The sequence below is a fragment of the Centroberyx affinis genome, unplaced genomic scaffold (assembly GCF_046629955.1).
Source record: "Centroberyx affinis isolate AG114_WGS23_722 - 3 ecotype Tasmania unplaced genomic scaffold, CSIRO-AGI_Caff_v1 ptg002188l_1, whole genome shotgun sequence".
Taxonomy (NCBI): Eukaryota; Metazoa; Chordata; class Actinopteri; order Beryciformes; family Berycidae; genus Centroberyx; species Centroberyx affinis.
Window position 1 is genome coordinate 45,218 of NW_027280496.1, and position 19,328 is coordinate 64,545.

Consider the following 19,328-nt stretch of genomic DNA (forward strand, 5'->3'; position numbering starts at 1 on the left):
AATAAATGAGAGGGAAAGGCTGGTTAATGAGAAATGCTATTTTTACTGCTTTGATGTCCCTCGTCCACATAAGCACACAGCTTAGACAAAAACAAATTAGAGATGTCGACCGCATCCCAAAGACATTAAAAACATATTAGCAACACAACCATTTAAGACTGTGTCCAGACACATGCACATGTGGTGTGAGTGTGTGTGTGTGTGTGTGTGCGTTTCAAATTTAGCAAAACTATTTTCAATGTATTTCTCAACATTTGTCCATACATGCTGGCATTATGCGTATTGCTGTGAGCCGTGGTTCCTTGTGGCTGACGGTAGAGGAAAATGTCAACAGAACAACACTGCAGTCTCTGCCACAGCTAGACTTCTCAGATGCATCATACAGTACAATGACTCAGTTCCCCGCTGAGTCCTGGAGAGAATACTGATCAACATCACCCATGTGGTGATAATCAAATCTAGAAAGATCTGAAGGCAGTCTGTCTACCTTTTGAAATTGGCACTGATAGTCATTTTCAGTGTCTACTCCTCAGGTAGCGTCCATCTTCAAATGAAGCTAAGGCTGGCGTGAGGGAGGAGGGAGGGAGAGAAAGAGGAGTTCAGGCAGTGGAAAAGGCAAAACTCCCATTACGATGTTCATACAGTGTATATCATTTGCATACAAATCTATAGGATCCTGACATACATGAAACATGGGGAGAAAAGTATGCAGACACATCAAAGGGAGAGGAACGGCAACACAACAAAGGAAGGAGGGGTGAGAACCTGATTCACGCAGGTAAAGGAAAATGGTAATGAGTGACTCTGAGAATTCACACTGTATCTCAGGGAAAACAGAGGAGACGGCAGAGAGGAGGGAAGATTGGTTAAAATGGGGAAAATAGAAATGGCTGCAATAACTGACCACTGACTCTAGAGCACAGTCAATATATCTAAGTGGATTTTAGCTGTGCCACGATGGGAGAAATGCCCGAGCACGCCCACAACACACTCACACACAGGCACACACACACACCAAAACAAACAAACTCAGAATTGGTTTAATTCTGCCGGCCGGGTTTGAATGTGGGAATGGAAAGTGACATTATACACACACAGTGCTGCGGTTTCGTGCCTGCCTGCAGCTTCATTGGGTAGGTGGGGGCAGCAAGGTTGCAGGCTGCAATATTAAACCATCAATCACCCCCTAAATTAGGCATTTTACATCACACAAGCACTTACAGCTCTCTCTCTCTCCTTCTCCCACAGGTGGGGTCCAAGCCAGGGGAAAAGAGATTACATCACAAAAGCAATGATGGTGCAGCAAGCCACATGAATATATTACACCATCACATATGGGACGAATGTGGCGAGGAAATAATCAATCATAATGAAAAATAACAAATCAAGTAGAATAACTTAAGCTTTTTTCTCCTTACACCGAGGTGCATGAAGTATACATCCATGCAGGAGCTCTCAGTACGTCGTCATTACACGGTGGCTTATAATATAGGCTAATCATAGAAAACAGCAAGGAGTGGAGCGCAGTGGTTTGTAATAACAGGTGTTCACACAATATCACAGTTGACTCACTGTATAATGCAGTCTTTTGTGTTCTGCCCATGTTAAACACAACAAGCAGCTCATTCCAGTCACCCGTGGCGGCAGAGAGGCATCGCGTCCACTTCGCCGTTTCTCATGTTTTGATTATGCAAAAAAAACACACAAAAAAACACATCTGGGCTATCAATGAGCCGAGAAGCCATTAATAAGCATGGAGGAGAACAAGCAAAGAGAGAGAGCGACAGAAGGAGGGAGAGAGGAGGAGAGGAAGAGAGAGACAAGGATAAGTGGAGGCAGGAGGAGGAGGAGGAGGAAGAAAGAAAAAGGGAGGGAAACGGGCAGAAAGGAAGAGAGAGGGTGAGAGCTAAATGAAGCATGGAGTTGCATTCATCCCAATTAGCCACTGCAGGGGTCTTGGGTGAGAATGGAGACAGCGTCCACCCCCATTAACAGTGTTTACTGACATGCTTGCTGATTATAAACTGGGGAGGGAAGATGATTGCACATGCGGCTCGCCTCGCCTCTCAAACCCAAAAAAGAAGGCTCACACACACACAGAAAAACAGCCACAGATATTGTCGATGAAAACTATTTTCTCTTCTTATTCCTTCCCTCACCCTCCTTCCTCCTCACCGCCCAGCCTCCCTCTATCCCTCCCTCCCCCTCTCTCTCTCTCTCTCTCTCTCTCGTTCTGCCAGCGTGTGACTGTAACTGTGAGCGAGCTGGGTGACGAGTTAAAGGCAGATTTCATATCTCCCATTGTGAGTCCCCTCCATTCTTGTCTTCCGCCCGTCCCTGTCGCTCTGTGTTGTGTGGCAGTGATAATGAAAGTAATTACACTGGCTCCATGTCTGTACCGCAGCACAGCGTCAACACAGGCAGGCTGTGGCACCATGACGCCCGCTGCCCCGCCACAGCCTTGCACGTTCCAGAGAACCGCTGTGGAAGGGGCCTGCACGCTGTCCCACGGAGACGCGCCAGGGAATAAAACGCTTTTTGTCTATGTGGGTTTTTTTTTGCTCTGATATAATAGTGCAGCGGACGGGGAGAGGGAATGGAAAGCCTATGGATATTTCCCCGCTGTAGTTTCCACTCCCTGTTCATTCTGCATGTATTTCATGGAGGTCGAATATGTTATGCGGTTTCAGTGGGATTTGCTGGAATCTAGTCCTATGGCGTCGCTGAGATAAGCCGCCCGTGGGCGATCGTACCGCTGCACTTCTGACCCCCCAATACAAAACGGTGTAACCTCTGTATCACAGGATTGCGTTTTATTCATAGGAAAAGGCGAGAAGAGAATAAAGAGAAAGAGGGGAAATGTGTGAGTTCCTGTTGGAGGAGGAGGAGGAGGAGGAGGAGGAGGAGGAGGATGGGCAGAGGGGTGGAAACGCGGAGCAGTACATCTCAACAGAGAGTCAACGGAACTGAGAGGAAGAGAAAGGGAAATGTCCATTGACAGAACAGAAGTACTAAGGAGGTTAGAGAAAGAGAAAGATGTATAGCGAATACAAAGATCTTGTTGGGTAAATAAATGAATGAAAAAGGAGACATTCCATTCACTGGGTGGAGCAGTTAGAAAACAGCTTAGAATTTGTAAGAATGTGTATACAAATTCTGCATACTGCATTTAGCAACACCACAAATGTGTTGTGGCCAAATAGGTGGGTAGAATGCACCTTGGGCAAAAGGATTGTTCTGAAAATGCAAACAGCAAAACCGAGGGCACCAAGCCTTTATGGTTCTCCAGGCATCCGAGAAAACAGTCAGGGCCTGTGTACAAACAAGGGCACAAAGAGAAGCGGAGGACCTGCTAGAGCTGCCCTCGCTCCTTCCTCTCCTCCCCTCCACCCAACAACCCCCCTCCTCTCTGGGTCTGACCTCTCTCAGCCCCTCAGCCCTCTGTCAGCTCCCAGCTCCCGAGTCTAGCCTGTCTGAAGAGAGACACCTAGTGGTGCAGCACAAGCCAACCAGCTCCCCTGGACACGGGCTGGAGCTCTCCATCGCAAACTGACTTCGACTGCACATCACCGCTGCACGTTTTCCTCTCTTAAAGGACCCTTAATGAAGCCGCATTAATCAAATTGAACCACTAACTACAGCAATTATTGGTGTGATTCGCACATCTCCTGCTATCAGCCTCAAACGCATTCCCGGAGAATGAGTTTCTTTTTTTTTCTTTTCTCTTTTTTTTTGGGGGGGGGGGGGGGGGGGGGGTGCGGTGGTGGAGGTGGAGGTTGTTCTGTGGAAAAGGACAAAATGGAGAACAGTTGGTTATGGATGAGGTGCCAGTTTCCCTATATGTGGCTGATCAGCTTGGTGTGTGGTATATAGGAGGAATGACACTCATGTTACTGACCAAGGTTGATTAAAAGCCATCCTTCAGGTAGGCGGTGTAATTACAAATCAATTAAATTCAGAATGCAAAAAATAATTGCTTTTGGAGTAGCCAACCTGATAGTGGTTGTACTTAAAGCTATCATCTAGTCCAACATATTCCTAGAAGTAAATTGTATTCCAGTTATAACAGCAACAGCACTAAAACATTTTTTTTGTTTGCCCTTTATGTACTTTTGTAACAAAAAGGTCAGCAAGGGGTTTCTGGTATCAGTTACTGGCTTAGAAGAATCCCAGGTTGAGTGTTGTGGTGTTTACATGAATATCCATCCATCCAGAACAAAAAATCATCAGCTTGATATGAACTCTAGGGAAGCATATGAGTGAATCATTCTTCTCAGCGGCTAGACAGTCCTTTGAGAGGTTAATATCAATGTTGAAATAAAAGTAATGTTACAGGTTACATACAGGATGCAGTTCTTCCTCTCTGTGGGGGGGGGGAAGACAAGACGATTTTAATGGGATAATACCTTTAAAATATCTATCTCACCTATGAGATCTGATACTAAATCAGCTGTCCCAACGTTTTGCATCGACATCAAAACACCTCCTTCCATCATGGGCCACCAAAAATCAGCTCAGTCATTAAGCTCTTGAAAAGTTGATCTGCCACGACTGCTCAATGGGTTCCCCTGATAAAGCCAGACAAGGTGGTATTACACTGGCGAACCCCAATCAGAGAGACTGCAGTCGATCTATCACGGTGTTATCTGAGGAAGAGGTATATTACCTGGAGCCCAGACAGCCCTGGGCATGCGTGGATGTACGGGGCCGATAGCAGAGCTGGCTGTCATCCCTCTGGGCTGATTAATGAGGAGCCTGGCCCAGTGTTTAATGTGTTTAATATGGGCCGCTGACGAGGCCGTCACACTGACGGAACCCACCCGTCTCTCTGACTGATGAAGTCACCTGCGGCTCTCTCTCTCTCTCTCTCTCACACACACACACACACATACTCAAGCATGCACACACCTTCTCTCCCTGCCACTGTATCACCTCCGCCTTGTTTGCTAAGACATGCAAAGGAACATTTGAGGAGCACTTACCTTTCAGGGAAATGTGTATCCTTTTTCAGTCTCACTGCACCTAGGACATTAGTTGACTGGAAAAACAACACGTCTTTATAAAAATAGACTGATGTAAACATGTATTAAGCATCTAGACAGCTGAACACACACAGGCAGGACTGCGCAGCGCTGTACTGTGACCCCGGCTTTCATGGTGAATGGGAGGGAAAATTAGGGGCAATCGGAGAGCGCTGGTCTGGGCGAGCGGGCACGGATGAGGGGCATGATGGGTGTATTTTGGGAGCCAGAGTGCTGTAATGGGAGACACTTACACCTTTCTATGTAGAAAGATTCACTCTCTCTTGCTCCGTGTAATGAAAATGTCAACTGCTAACATTCTTGTACCTTCTCTGCCCGGCAATCAGACTCCTCTCCTCCTTTCCTCCTCCTCCTCCTGCTCCATGTTCTGTCTATCACTTTCAGCCCGCCTCACTCTCCTTTCCATTCTTTCAGCTCTCCCACTCCCACCTGCTAATTTTCACTTCTTTCTGCCTTTCTGTCTCCCTCACTATCTGCAGCCTTCCCACTCCCTCCCAGCACATTTCTATCTCTCTCTCTTTTTTCATCTATCACCTCCTCTGCAATGTTCTCATTTAATCATCCCCTCAAGAAATATATTCACTACCAAACAACTGGGCTCCTATTAGATCACATACTGCTGTTATTACAGCTGTTATGATGGCTGTCATTACCTGTACTCTCAGAGTGGCCAGGAGCCGGCATGTAAACAGTCCACTTCAACAGACGCACAAAGAAGAGCAAAGGTACCCATGCATGAGGCAGCCAGCAACCTTTTCATCAGGAAATACAACAGCTTGGCAGAAGAGTGTCAAAGCCATGTGAGAGTGACGGTTGGCTAGCTGACAGCAGCACATGTTAGACAGGCACAGATGTGGCGACGTCTCCATGTTATCAACATACTGTACACTCCCTGTTGCTTTACACTTACACTATGTCAGCTTTCACACCTTTTTCACAGCTTGCAACTCTGTCGCTCTCTTGTGAATTCGAGGCTAAAATTAATAAAATCTACCTATAGAGATTTGGTCCGTCAGTGCTCATAGCAGCTGTTCTGCGGAAGAAATAAGCCCTTTCAAATCTTTTATTTTTCTGGCAAACAGTAACATTTAATATTGCATTTTCCAAGAGGTGGCAACCACAGGTGTGGAGTCAAGTGCTAAGTGCTAGTTGAGTCACCCTTACATGTGTGGGTTGGACTGAAAATGTCATTTTCAGTCAGAGCCCAATGTTGAGATGCATAGTGGGGACTAAGCTCCCACAGGGAGTCTCCAACACTCCAGAAGGCAGGTACAGATCAAGCCAGGGAGCTGGGGAGGAGGGGCAGAGGGGGTAGAGGAGGAAGGCGTGTGTGTGTGTGTGTGTGTGTGTGTGTGTGTGTGTGTGTGTGTGTGTGAGAAGGGGGAGGGTGGACTCCAGTAATGAAATATCAGTTCTCTGAGAGGCTTGTTCTGCCTTCAGGGTGGTTAGCTAAGCCCAGGCTAAGTTCTAAGTTTACATTAAGGACAGAATCCTAATGATCCCTGGCCCAGTCCTCCCACCGTGGGCTTCGCTATTTTTTAATATATATGGATCTGCTTTTTTAATTATCTTCATGTCATGTTACACTTCCTCTGCACCGCCTGTGAGAGGAAGGAGAGGCAATGCGTGGCTGCTACTCCCACTGCTGCCTTCCCTGCTCCAGCCACCCAAATCCCATCTGTGCATTTACTCACACATGCACATTCGCACACAAACAAACGCACACTCGCACATGAGCATACAACCACGTGCACATGCGTATGCACATATGTACTGAGAGGGGAGGAACGTATGTAAATCAAATGAATATACGCTGTAGTTTGCGCATAGAAAACCAAACAAGGGCTGATAAACATAAGATAGGTACGTGTATGGATGTGTAGTGAACATGACCAAGGACAGAGTAAAGAAAAGTAGAGTTGCACTTCTCAATTTAAACACAGCTGCACACCTGCTCAGGAGGCAGTGGCAATTATAGATTTAAAAAATGTGTGCACTGTGTATTACATGTGTAATGTATGGGTATTTAGCCTAATCCAAGCATACAGTTGTACACAAGCACACAAGCATGTAGATAGGGTACGATACAATGTAGAGAATGTTTTCAGCTCTCCGCTCCCAGGTGATGTATCATAACAATAATTACTGTCAGGCCCAGAATGAAGGTGTTTCTTTCAGAGAGAGGGATGAAGGCAGTACCGTGGTAATTATGCAGCCGTAATGGAGTCGGTGCCTAGTGAGAGCCTAATGAGCTTACTGAAGTCTACCATTGAGAATTGATTCCTGGGAAAAAAAAAAGAAAAAAAAAAGATTGTGTTCGCAGGAGAGGGCCAATGGAGGTGAGCTTGTCTCCATTGATGTGCACTTAATTGACAGGGAACCAACATGCATGGAAAATCCCCAAGAGCAATTATTAATAATGAAAGACGCAGAAATATTTATACATGGAATATCCTGATCCGGTGCCTTTCTGTCTACTGTCACCTGTCGGGAGGAAGGCGTCTGATCACGTTTGTGTTTGTTTTGGGTTTTTTTTTTTTTTTTTGGGGGGGGGGGGGGGGGCTCCATTCTGAGTTTGTGTGTCAGCGCATCTCCTTCTCTTTCTCTTTCTGCTGCTCTGCCTTAATGTATAAAATAAGATAAAACTGTCCATATCAGCAGGGGAAATGGAGATGTCTTTCCTGGGTTGGCAGCGCTGTCATAGACCCACCACAGTAGAGAATGGAAAGAGAAGCACTTAACCCTGAAAGCCCGGCAAATTAATCTGACCTCTTTGTACTGACCTCTCTGTACTGAGAACTGGCAAGCATTCTTCTCAATGTGCTGTGTGTGTGTGTGTGTGTGTGTGTGTGTGTGTGTGTGTGTGTGCATGCACGTTTGTAGTCACATGTGTGTGCTTGCAGTGAGTTGGTGCAAAGGATCACAATATCTGATAGCAGTATTACAAACGTCCCTTATCATTCTAGCCACAGGAATAGAGGTTAAATACAATACAATCCATCCTATAACAATCTATAATACCCACACTTTTACCTCTTTGAGATGTGGCATGATCCTATTGTACAATTGTGGCACTTAAAAGTTTTTATGGCTACTCTCTTGCCTTCCCTCTTTTCCAACCTCCCAAAACAGACTAGCCTATTAGTATGGCAAACAAGCTTCCTTTCAACACATCTGCCAGCCACAGACAAAGCTTTCAGATTCAATTTTTACCCATACTCCACCCAATAAGTGCTCTCTCAGCTTGTTCCACTTTTCCTTCATTACTAGGCTTCTCTTTTTGCCTGTCCCTGTCCTGTCTCGCCACCTCTCCCACTACTATCATTTATCCAATTTACTTACAATTACAGTAAGTGAAGCTTAAATATTCCTTTTAATTAACAAAAACTAAGTTATGGAGGGACTGACTCTGGGTGGCAGTGACCATATGGACAATGGTGACAGAATTCTGCCAAGTAGGCTGGTAACAGATGCTGTAACCGGTTTATTTTCCCTGGAAGCAAGGATTCAAAGTAAACAGCATACTCTACTCTTGTGAGGGATTTGCCTAATTTTGAGAGACAACATTTTAGTGGAAGAATTATTTCAATGTGGGAAGAGAAACAGGTGTTGAATGCCTAAATGGGACCGGCTCCTTATGAGTCCCTTCACAGTTGTTTACTGTACTCAACTAACTTTGTTTCTCCACTGGAAAAGATATGGGCATTAAATAGTGGGAGTTATATTGAGCCTAGTAATAGTTTTTCAGCTACCGAGGCTTATAAGTTAATCCTACATGACATGTTTTTGAGTAAAAAGTGAGGCTTAAGAAGCATTTTAGTGGCTTTATTAGAAGCTTTGCTGCACAAAGTTACATCCACTCAACCAGCTCTCCCCCAACTGCTCCTTGCCCGAAGCTCTGAAATTTCAAATATGCGCAGTCACAAAAATAACCCAATGAATTTGTGTGTGTGATGTGTGAGAGAGAGAGAGAGAGAGAGAGAGAAAGAGGGAGAGAGAGAGAGTAAGAGGGAGAGAGAGAGAGAGAGAGAGAGAGAGAGAGAGAGAGAACGTGTGTAGAATGTGTGTCTCTCTGCCATGAACATAAAAATAATTTCTTTACATTTTGCCATAGTCCATGTTCAAGGTGCAGTATTGACCATGCAATCATAATGTCATCAGTCACAAGTGGGAGTGTATTTTGCATTAAAGGGTCAGTGGTGGTGTGGTGCCATTTTTCGCAGTAGCGGAAATGCAGGCTCTCTTCTGCATGAACCTCAGGAAAGTCATTTGACAGCTGCATTGCAAAAAATATCCTCCACTGCAGGAGTCTGTTAAAGCATACAGCAAGGTGAGGTACAGTCAGTCACAGTGTAGCGCAGCGTGCTGCAGCACCGGCTGGGAGGGCTTCTAAACTTTCTGTAGGAGACACTGAGGCGTGGTGCATCTTAAAAAGGGGCAATAAGCAGGATTTTACTGCCCCAGACCACAACATGACCATAATGTATCCACAGGGGGTTGATTGGGTTGTTGATCAATACCATCGACTCACCAATTACTTCACCAGGTGCTGAGAATCTGGCTTTCACAACTCACTCTCTGGCCCCTGTTTTCTAACAAAAACTCCCCACCCATTGGAATTTCAAGACTTTCCTAATCTCCTCCAACGCCTACTCGCATTTTCAATGGCTCAACAATGAAGGACGGAGCTACAAGCAAGCGACCGGCATCGCAAGACATTTCAGCTACGAAGGCTAAAAAGTTTCCTTCTCAAGCCAAAAACGCAAATGATAAAGCGGTATTATTGTTACAATAGTTTGCACATATTCACTTTTCCCTAGACATTTCTGTTGGATCTCTGGTGTAATTAGTTAGTGTGAAAATGTGACTTTATTGTTTGTATCACTTACAGGCCACCATAACTCAAGGGGACAGGAGGCTGTACCAGGGACTTGTGTAGGAGATAAGCTTTTAAACATCTTTTACTGTTGTTGCAATTCCTGCTGGTCTCCAATAGAGGTCGACAACGGTCATAGATCACTTACTGCCCCTTTAAATCAGCCTACTACTGTCTGCAGGTGCAAGAAATTCATCATCATACTGTAACTTTACTGAGTACTGAGATTGTTTGCTTTTTTGTAATCAGAGCAACTGTAAATGCACAGGTGTGACTGTACAAAAAAAGTTGGAGCAAGAAAAGACAAATTAGCTCTTTTCAGTGTCACTACATAGCGAAGACAGTGCAACAACAACGGCACAAACACAACAGAGCAGACTGTTGTTATTGCTGTGAGTGAAGCGGTATGGGAACACGCGAGGATGGTGGCCGTCAGAAAGCAAAGTTGAGTTTACACACCGGTCCGCTGAGCCACAGAGGCGTGTTGCTATAGAAGCAAGGGCAGGCTTTACAAAGGGACATTACACACCTACACACTAAAGAACTGTTCACTTAATGTGCTCCCGAGGGACCGGCTCACTGCAGCACATTCTGTTCATCCCTTCCCCCTCTGCCTTTCAATCACACCATCTCTCTCTCTCTCTCTCCCTCTCTCTCTCTCTCTCTCTCTCTCTCTCTCTCTCTCTCTCTCTCCCTTCCTTCCCGCCCTCTTTTCAGGGTGCAGGTGTCTAATTCTGTGTATTAAAAAGTGCCTGCGGTTCTTAACTGTTGAATATTTCATGCCTTTTAATTTTGCTGGGCATTTAAAGCAACTTTAACAATCTCTTTCCCTCCCTTTCTCCTTGTCTCTCCCTCTTTATTTCTAAGTAACTCACGCATATCTGCCATTACTGTGGCAACAAACACACTCAGTAAAGATGTGCTGTGCATTATCATTATGAAATGAACTGACCTAAACATTTCACATTTTTGGTCACTTGTAGGTCAACACAATTATAGGCCAACAAAGCAATTTCTCCTAAATGCTTTCCAAAAGAATGCTTTCCTCATCTTGTAAAAACGAACCAAACCCATCGTAAAACTGAGGACATCATAACTGCCGATGCATGCACAGCATTTAAATTGACATACTTTATTATATTGTTTCTAATCTACATTGAGGTTATTGAGTAGTCAAATGGAAATCCCACAATGGCTTGACAGGACTGTGGAGGCTTGCTACGTGTGGGTGTGCCAAGGCCAAACATTCATAATCACCATAATGATTAAAAGCGGAGGAGAGCTAGCATTGAATATTAATCATACATAAGGAATGACACAGGATGGAAGCACATTTGCAGTCTCCTCCTATATTCCTTCAAGAAAAGGAAAATATACCAATCAAATGAAAGGGCTTTTGAAAATGTAATTAAAGAGTGTCCCTGAGTTAATTAAGTCACCTTTCGATACCCAAGGTTTTCATTAAGGATTACATTGAATCTCTCCTCCATTCTGAATTTGACCCTGTCCATTTGAAAGTGGGCCCCTTTTAACCTGCAGACCAAGTCCAGCGCTATTCATGAGTCGTTTCATTTCTCCATTTATAGAACCACTTTGCCCCCTCAGGTATACTACAGTCCAGCTCTTGACTTCAATTCCATCAGGCGGCAGAGGAGGGGTAGAAAAGGGACGGGAGGAGGAGGAGGAGGAGGGGAAAGAAGGATGGGGTGTGAGAGCGCTTCCTCCCTTTGAGCCAAAGGGGAGGGAGGCAAAGAGGCCCAAACATTTCCAGGCGGGCAGCATAGGCTCCTGTGGGGCCGCTGTGATTAGGACCTGAATGAGATACAGGGGTCGAGGGCTGCAGTCAATCTCTTACAGGTCTCTGGGTCTCTCATTACTCATTGATTGATCACCTGCAGCAACGGCACCACTCCACAAAGTGTGCTATATAATTACAGTGCAAACAAAACAAAAACAAAAAAAAAGAAAAATTAATAATCATTTCGACAAACACAAATTCAAACACATACTCAGACACCCAAAGGCGACACCTGGACTCTGGAGATTTCCTGAGAGAGAGCAGAGGAGGAAAAATTTGCAGGAAAGTGTTTGAATAAATTCTATCTGAATAGAAAACAATGTACTAATCTGTCACGGTGGATGCCGTTACAACGCTTCTCCTTGGAGCCCCCTTTATGTTTTTTTGGTGACTGTGTGTTGTGTTGTCTTATCTGTTTTGTTGTCTCTTGTCAGCTTTGATGGCGGAGATAGATTGTCATGTTTGCGCTTTTTCAGATTGTTACAACCGACTAGGAGATTATAATTGGGGAACCCTGTGCTCTTACCACTACTATATATTGTGTTTTTGAGAAGCACTAATTATTCTCTCAATAGAAGATAATCAAGGATAAATCGGGTGTTTAGCTTAAATCAAAGACTGTCGGGGATACATTTTCCACTTAAAACATATTATTACCGTAATTAATATTGTTAACAGTAGCCCTCTGAGTCAGGGTGCCTTTTTCTTTAAAATGGGATAAAGTCACACAAGATTTTAATCATTACATAAGGGGGATTACAGTAAGGAAGAATGACACTGATACCGGTTTTTATGGGATGAATTGGATAATTTTCATGTAATTTCAGTTTAATGCGTCTAAACCTCTGGTGGATTTTCCCAGTTTGCAATTCATGAGCGAGATCTTTAGAAAAGGTGACACATATCCATTATTAATGATTGGCCCGTACAGCAACGATACATCACCTGTGCCCTTAACATGGCTAATTATGCATTCATAAGCCATAGTAAGCAGCACAAATGAACTGTCTGTGCATTGCTGTATGCAAATACTAATTACTTTATGAAGCCAGATTCCAATTAGTTTCATTGCCAGCCATATGGTTCAAGCTAGTTTTGAACACAAAACCAGCAAGTTTTACTATCACCTCCAGTATATGATTACGACAAGTCTAAAAGGTTATTTCCAGCAACAGCAGTGAATATCGAGATGCACAAGGATACGAGCAGAAACAAGAATTCTACTTCATTACAATACAATTAGGCCAGGGTCATGACGGAGGCGCTCTTTGGCAGCTCCTGGTAGCGCAATAAACGTCCGGCATCTAACGTTCTCCGGACGGAGATCTCTGCGCGCACACAGGCCAGCAGAGATAGAGGTCAGCCATGTTAACTGGATCCTCGGAGAGCAGAACAGATCTATAGCCCGCAGGCGAGCGGTGAGCCCACCAACTGTGATAGGAGCATATTACAACAGGCACCATGGGAACATGTACAATACAGTGCTACCACTGCAGGCAGGGACTGTGTACTGTAGATCGGCACATGGGCCTGCCTGTCAGGCCATGCGGGGGCGAGCATGGAGGAGGACTGAGGCAAATACAGGCAGTATTTTAATGTTTGTTGAATGTTTAATTACTTTAATTACTTCAAGAAAGATCAGGAAATAGTGCGCACCACTCAAACAAGTTAAAATGCTGAGGAATACATCTTAGAATGGGTGCAAGGTCCAGCGGATACTGAATTTAGAAATAAACGACCAGCACTCGAGTAATATGTCTTCATTTGTCTTCATTCAAACATGGCAGTATAGAAACAGACAAACTTGTTTCAGCCCTCGGTCGTCATCAGCGTCTGACTGCACTGGGAGGTTGTGCCTAGTGGTGTACAGAGAGACTCTATAAAAGAGAAGGCTGGATAGCTTTCTCTGTAAGTTGTGGTAGGCAATATGTGGATTTGGGTAAACTGCTGTATTGATTTTATAGAGATGTGTTTTTACATGGGGCCTCTCAGAATACAGGGGACTTTTCTTCATTTAAATGTGTTATGTATGTTTGATTTGGGGGTTTTTTGTATATGATGTGATGTTTTTCTATTATGAGGAATGAAGTACTCACTCATGTATTTGAATACATGAGTATTCAAAATGAAAGAAATGACTCACTCATGTATTTGAATACATGAGTGAGTCATTTCTTTCTAAAATCGAATTACTTTAATCATCCATTTTAGTTTTGTATTTATTAGATTTTATTTCTATCAAGATACTTTTGGAAGCAGTGTTTTTGTATTTGAAAATACTCAAATTCGAGTACTTTCTAGAATAGATCAGGTTTCAATAAACTAAAATAGGCATTATCATATTTAGTTGTTGTCCTGTTGTCCAAGTCACTGACAAGCTCATGTGTCACATGACCAGCCCTGATGGATGTGGAGGCACAGACATGTTTAGATAGCTATGATCCGCCCCAACCCACCAATCTGTTCATAGACGCACTGCTCAATTAACTTCTTGAAACAAGTCTGTCTACCTGCCTATGAGGTAAAACACTATGCAAATGTCACTGTATGTTGCATTTCAAGTAGGCCCATTAGGCTAAGACCAGATGAGCAATATTAATATGGGGAAACCGATGAAGATTTAAAAAAAAAATGGTGCGTTCAACTCCAACATCTGAGCCCGATAAGATGGAAGGTTCATAACGGCGAAAAAAACAGCACTCGCTAATTCAGTCTTCAGTCTCAGCTTGTTTATTCAAGCAGCAGCATGTCGTGTGGACGTTTCGGCATCAGCCTTCATTAGCCATGCTGCTGCTTGAAAACAATGAGCAAACACTGCCTGGCTGGCACTAGCCCGAATGGCCTCAATATGTTGCTGCAATTAATTTGCATTCACTTGCAACCAATGTAAAAAAAAAACCTTGGAGGAAACTTTGACCACATACCGTGCAGCAAGAAGCAGCCGGTTAAAAACATGTTCTGATGCAATGCCTTCCTCTGTGAGTATGTACATAAGTGCATCATTTGATGATGCATAGACCGAACACGCAAATTCTAATATACAAGCTCATAATGATGCAAGGCTTGATACAAGGCTTTTTATGGGGTTTGTTGTTGGGGCTAGTTATAACAAAATTTGACTTTTGAGTGTCTAATTATATATCTGTTACTCAAGAAGGAATGCATCATACCTGGTTTTGACCTGCAGCTTTTGGACACACAAAATGTCGTCAAGATGTCCTCTAAGGTGTTGCACTGATCGTGTTCGGACACGTGTTCGTGTTTTAGATGCAAATGATTGCAAATACTGAGTGAATGTAGTGACATCTTAAGGTTGTTCAGGCTAGGCTGGCACTAGCTGGAGGCATCATCTGGCTAGCTAGCGTGTGTAATGAAAAAAGAACGTTGACATTTAGCATGCTGAGGAAGGGCTCTGCCTGAAACGCCCGTGCAATAAATGAAATAGTTATTTATCAAAAGTCACAGGGTGCAGACCATTTTTTCTACATTTTATCTAGCATGCGTAGCCACACAATTTGGTTTAGTCAGCAACTGCTGGAGACAAGAGCAGCATCTCATAACAGGGACAGTTCATCTTTCCAGTATAGCGGTATCAATTAACAGCTTCCTCAGGAAAATTCATGTCCCTTCTAACAAGAATCACACACACACTTCATAGACAACTAGCCAATTAGTTAATAAGCCAACTTTGATAATGAAAATATAATCACTAGGGCCATCACCTGTATTGGCTTGTTATTGATCGGCTACACTTTACCTAAGCCAATTGGTATCCATATTAAACACAGACTCATCTGTTATGAATTGTTGAAGTAATCACTGAGGGAAAGCCATTATAGTAGTGTTTGAACTGAAAATAGTAATCTTACATTAGACTTATTTTCCATAAAAATTAGCTTTAATTGTTGCTTTAATTTACAGTTTTCATTGTATTTTTTTGTATTTTGAACTTATATTTTAATTTGAATACATTACTTGTCACAAGTATTTTGTAATTTATTGTGGTACATTTGATGAGCAAGTATTTGTAATTTATAACAAGATACATTTTGATGTATTTTTTGCACAGCAGCAGGACCAATACGGGAGCCTAGGGATAAGGAAGGATGGAGGGGATGGAGGTAGGCGACCCTGGGCTTGAGGGACAAAGCGTAGCCCCGGGTGAATCAGCCCAAATTAGGCATCTAATGGTGGAATAGAGGCGACTCTGATGGGGGCTGATCCCTGCAGGGCCCCCGGTCCCCTGGACCAGGCCTTCTCCCACTGACTGAGCTTCAGCGCCCAACATAAGCAGTCTAATTAAAGGTTAAGCTGATTCCCCTACATCCAGAGAGCAGGGTGAGGACAAGAGGGATACATAAGTAAAGAGCCACAGTAATTACTGGGTTTCAGTATGCAGTCATGTGGAGAAGAGGTAGAGGAGGAGGAAGAGGTAGAGGAGGAGGGAGAGTAGCGAGTGTGGTAGTGTATGATGGAGAAAATAAGGAAGAAAGAAGATTCTTATCTTGTTTGCGTTAGGTTGTGTTCAGCATTTTTTTCATCTGCGTGTTTCCTCTAATTGCCGAGTGTGATAGCAACCAACACCAGAATCAGTTTCCCTTCGAATTCCAGTTAACCTGAAAGAAACCTAATGTATAGCATTCAAAGTCCCTGCAGTGTCACTATGGATGTGTATTTTTTTTATTGTTTTTTCTGAGGCCACAGAGCTGTAAAAGTAGCTGGTTTTTCAGGGTTCAGGATGCTCGTTAATCCCCTGCCTGTGTGGTTATGGAGGTAAAACACATATCCGTGCTCATGCTCTGTAGCACGCTGTATTGGTATGTGGCTTAAGCTCCGAGCAGCAGGGAAGGAAAGATTCAGCCATTTTTTTTCCTTGGGAGAGATTTTTCTTTTTCTTTTTTCTTTTTTTCAGTGTCGTGCTGTTGGACGCGTGTATTTTGGGGATTAGTGGCTTAATCGACCTTGTAATGGGGAGATCAGAGTGGCATGCAGGCATGGAGAGAAGTGCACACACACATGCTGATACACACATACAGTATTCTCATACGCACCCAGTCACATTTAAGCAAACACACTTAAACGCGCACATCTGCGCACGCTTACTTTATTAAAAACACACATCCGCCGTCGGACTCGATCCTCCATTTCATAAGCCGGGGTGTTAACTGAAACCAACTACAACCTCTCCTTTTACAGAGAAATATGTACACACCACACACCACACATACACACACACACACACACACACACACACACTAATAACCTCATACCTCTCCCCAATAGCTAGAAAATGTACACTCGCACCACATAGTGTAGAGTACATTGGACACCTTATCGCTGCTTCCACCCACCGCTCCCTTTGTAATATGCTGCGGCTGTGCGGGTACATAGCGCTGCAGACCGAGGGCTCTCCGGGGGGTCAGTGTATTGTCTCAGTGAACAATGAGCACTCCGGCTAATGCTTCTGTGGACTCGAGAGGTCAGCAGTGTGAGTCACCCTCTCCGTCTGTGAGTTTGCTACAGTACATGTCCACCTCTCCTGCTTTCTCACTCTCTCTCGTTCTCTCTCTCTCTTTCCCCGGGGGTTTGTTTGCCCACTCCGCCCTGGTCGCTTCTCTCCGATCGGTGGCGTGATGGGGCGGTTGGCGGTGGTGGTGGTAGAGGGGGGTGTGGGGTAGGGAGGGGGTGTATGGGGGGTAATCCCTGTGTTATCTCATATCAGCGGCAGTCGTGGAATCCGGTGCAGCAGGGCTGATAAGATGAACAAACAGTTGGGATCATTAGAGCGAAGACATTGTGTAATCACCGCTCTAATCTCCCCCTAATCCCCACATCTCCAACCGGCCAGGGGCTCCAAAGCACGGGCCCATACACCACTCCACCAGCCAGGCCTGTGCACATACACACACTCACACACACACACACACACACACAGATGCACAGAAACCCACACATACACGCATATAGTACACCTACACATACACGTGATTCCGTTCAGGCAATATAAACGCTCATACAGTACACAAACACACACAAACAAGCAGCACACACACACACACACACACACACATATACCCCCCCCCCCCCCCCCCCCCCCCCCGACACACACACATCCACTCTCTCCACATCCCACTTTTTTTGTTTCTAAACTAATAACAGACTGTGCGCACATGGGCAACCCAGAGGAAAAAATCAATACTCTCTCAGACAAAATCAAGATTTCTTTTATCCTTCCATTCTTTTTTTCTCTCTCTCTTTCCCTCCTCCAACCCCCCATTGCTCTGCTTCCTCTCTCTCTCTCTCTCTCTCTCTCTCTCTCTCTCTCTCTCTCTCTCTCTCTCTCTCTCTCTCCCTCCATCTTTCTTCCATCGACATGGCGGCTTCTTGATCTCAGTGGAAGTCCTTGGAGCACCAGGCACTAGTCACTCCACTCATGGTTCTTTGGCGGTACTCACCCTCTGAAGGCTGATCGATTAAAATAATAAGATATTTTCCCAGGGTGCTCATCTTGTTTTCCGTGACCCGGACCAGTTCATCTGTGTGTAACAAAGCCGTCTCTAGCAGCGGCAGGTCATGCCTCCCTATCCCAGCCTCTACATGTGTTTTAAAGGAAGTCCTGGATCAGCCTCAGCCTCAGCCTCAGCCTCTCTCTCTCTCTCTCTCTCTCCCTCTCTCTCTCGTCACCCCGGGACGAAGAACCCCAGCCGCAGACGAGGAGCTGGGACTGGAGCCCAGAGAGGCTGGAAAAACAACCCCAACCTGCTACTGTGCATACGCTCTGGACAATCAGAGAGAGAGAGAGAAAGGGAGAGAGGCCACCGGGGGAAAAGATGGCGGAGAGGACAGAACACAAACAGAGATGGAGACACCAGAGCGTCCGGTCCGCCCAGACTGGCAGTCACTCCAGCACTAATGGGAAAGACAGATAGAACATCACTGTTGCAGGGCTCCTACAGATGGACCATAGTTTAAAAAAATACCGAAACAGAGGAGGGGCTGCAAGGAGGAAGGAGAGGGGTTGCGTAGTCCTGCTGGCTGCAGTGATTGCACGCTGGCAGGGAGAAAGTGAGGAGACGTCAAGGCTGGGGAGGGAGGAAGACATGGAGAGGCAGATATAATGCGGCATGGTTTTTTTTCTTTTCGAAAAGCTTTGGCACCATCATAATGCTTCAGTCATGCCAATAAAGCCTGTCTGAAATTAATTGAATTGACAGAGGCAGCCAGTGAGACAAAGACGGAAAGAGAGCGAAGGGGTGAGAGGGAGAAAAGGTGCCAGAACAGGGAAAGGGAAAGCTCATTACAACCCAGGTTTTTTTTTTATATAGATCTCTCATTTTGTCGCTGCAGTTTGTTTTATTTATTTGAAGTTAGTGGCTTAATGAGATCCCAGAGGTACTACGATAGCTGAGAATGAGGAAAAGAGAGAGAGAGGGAGACAGGAGAGATGGGAGAGAAATAGTCTCAGGAAAAGAGGGAGGGAGGGACGCAGGCAAGCAAAGAACAGGGGTATATGGAGAGAAGAAGAAACGGGCTGTGGATCAGAATAACAGAGGAAATGGGAGAGTGAAGTGTTGGCAAAAGGGGACAGGAGAAATTATACAATGATGCACCA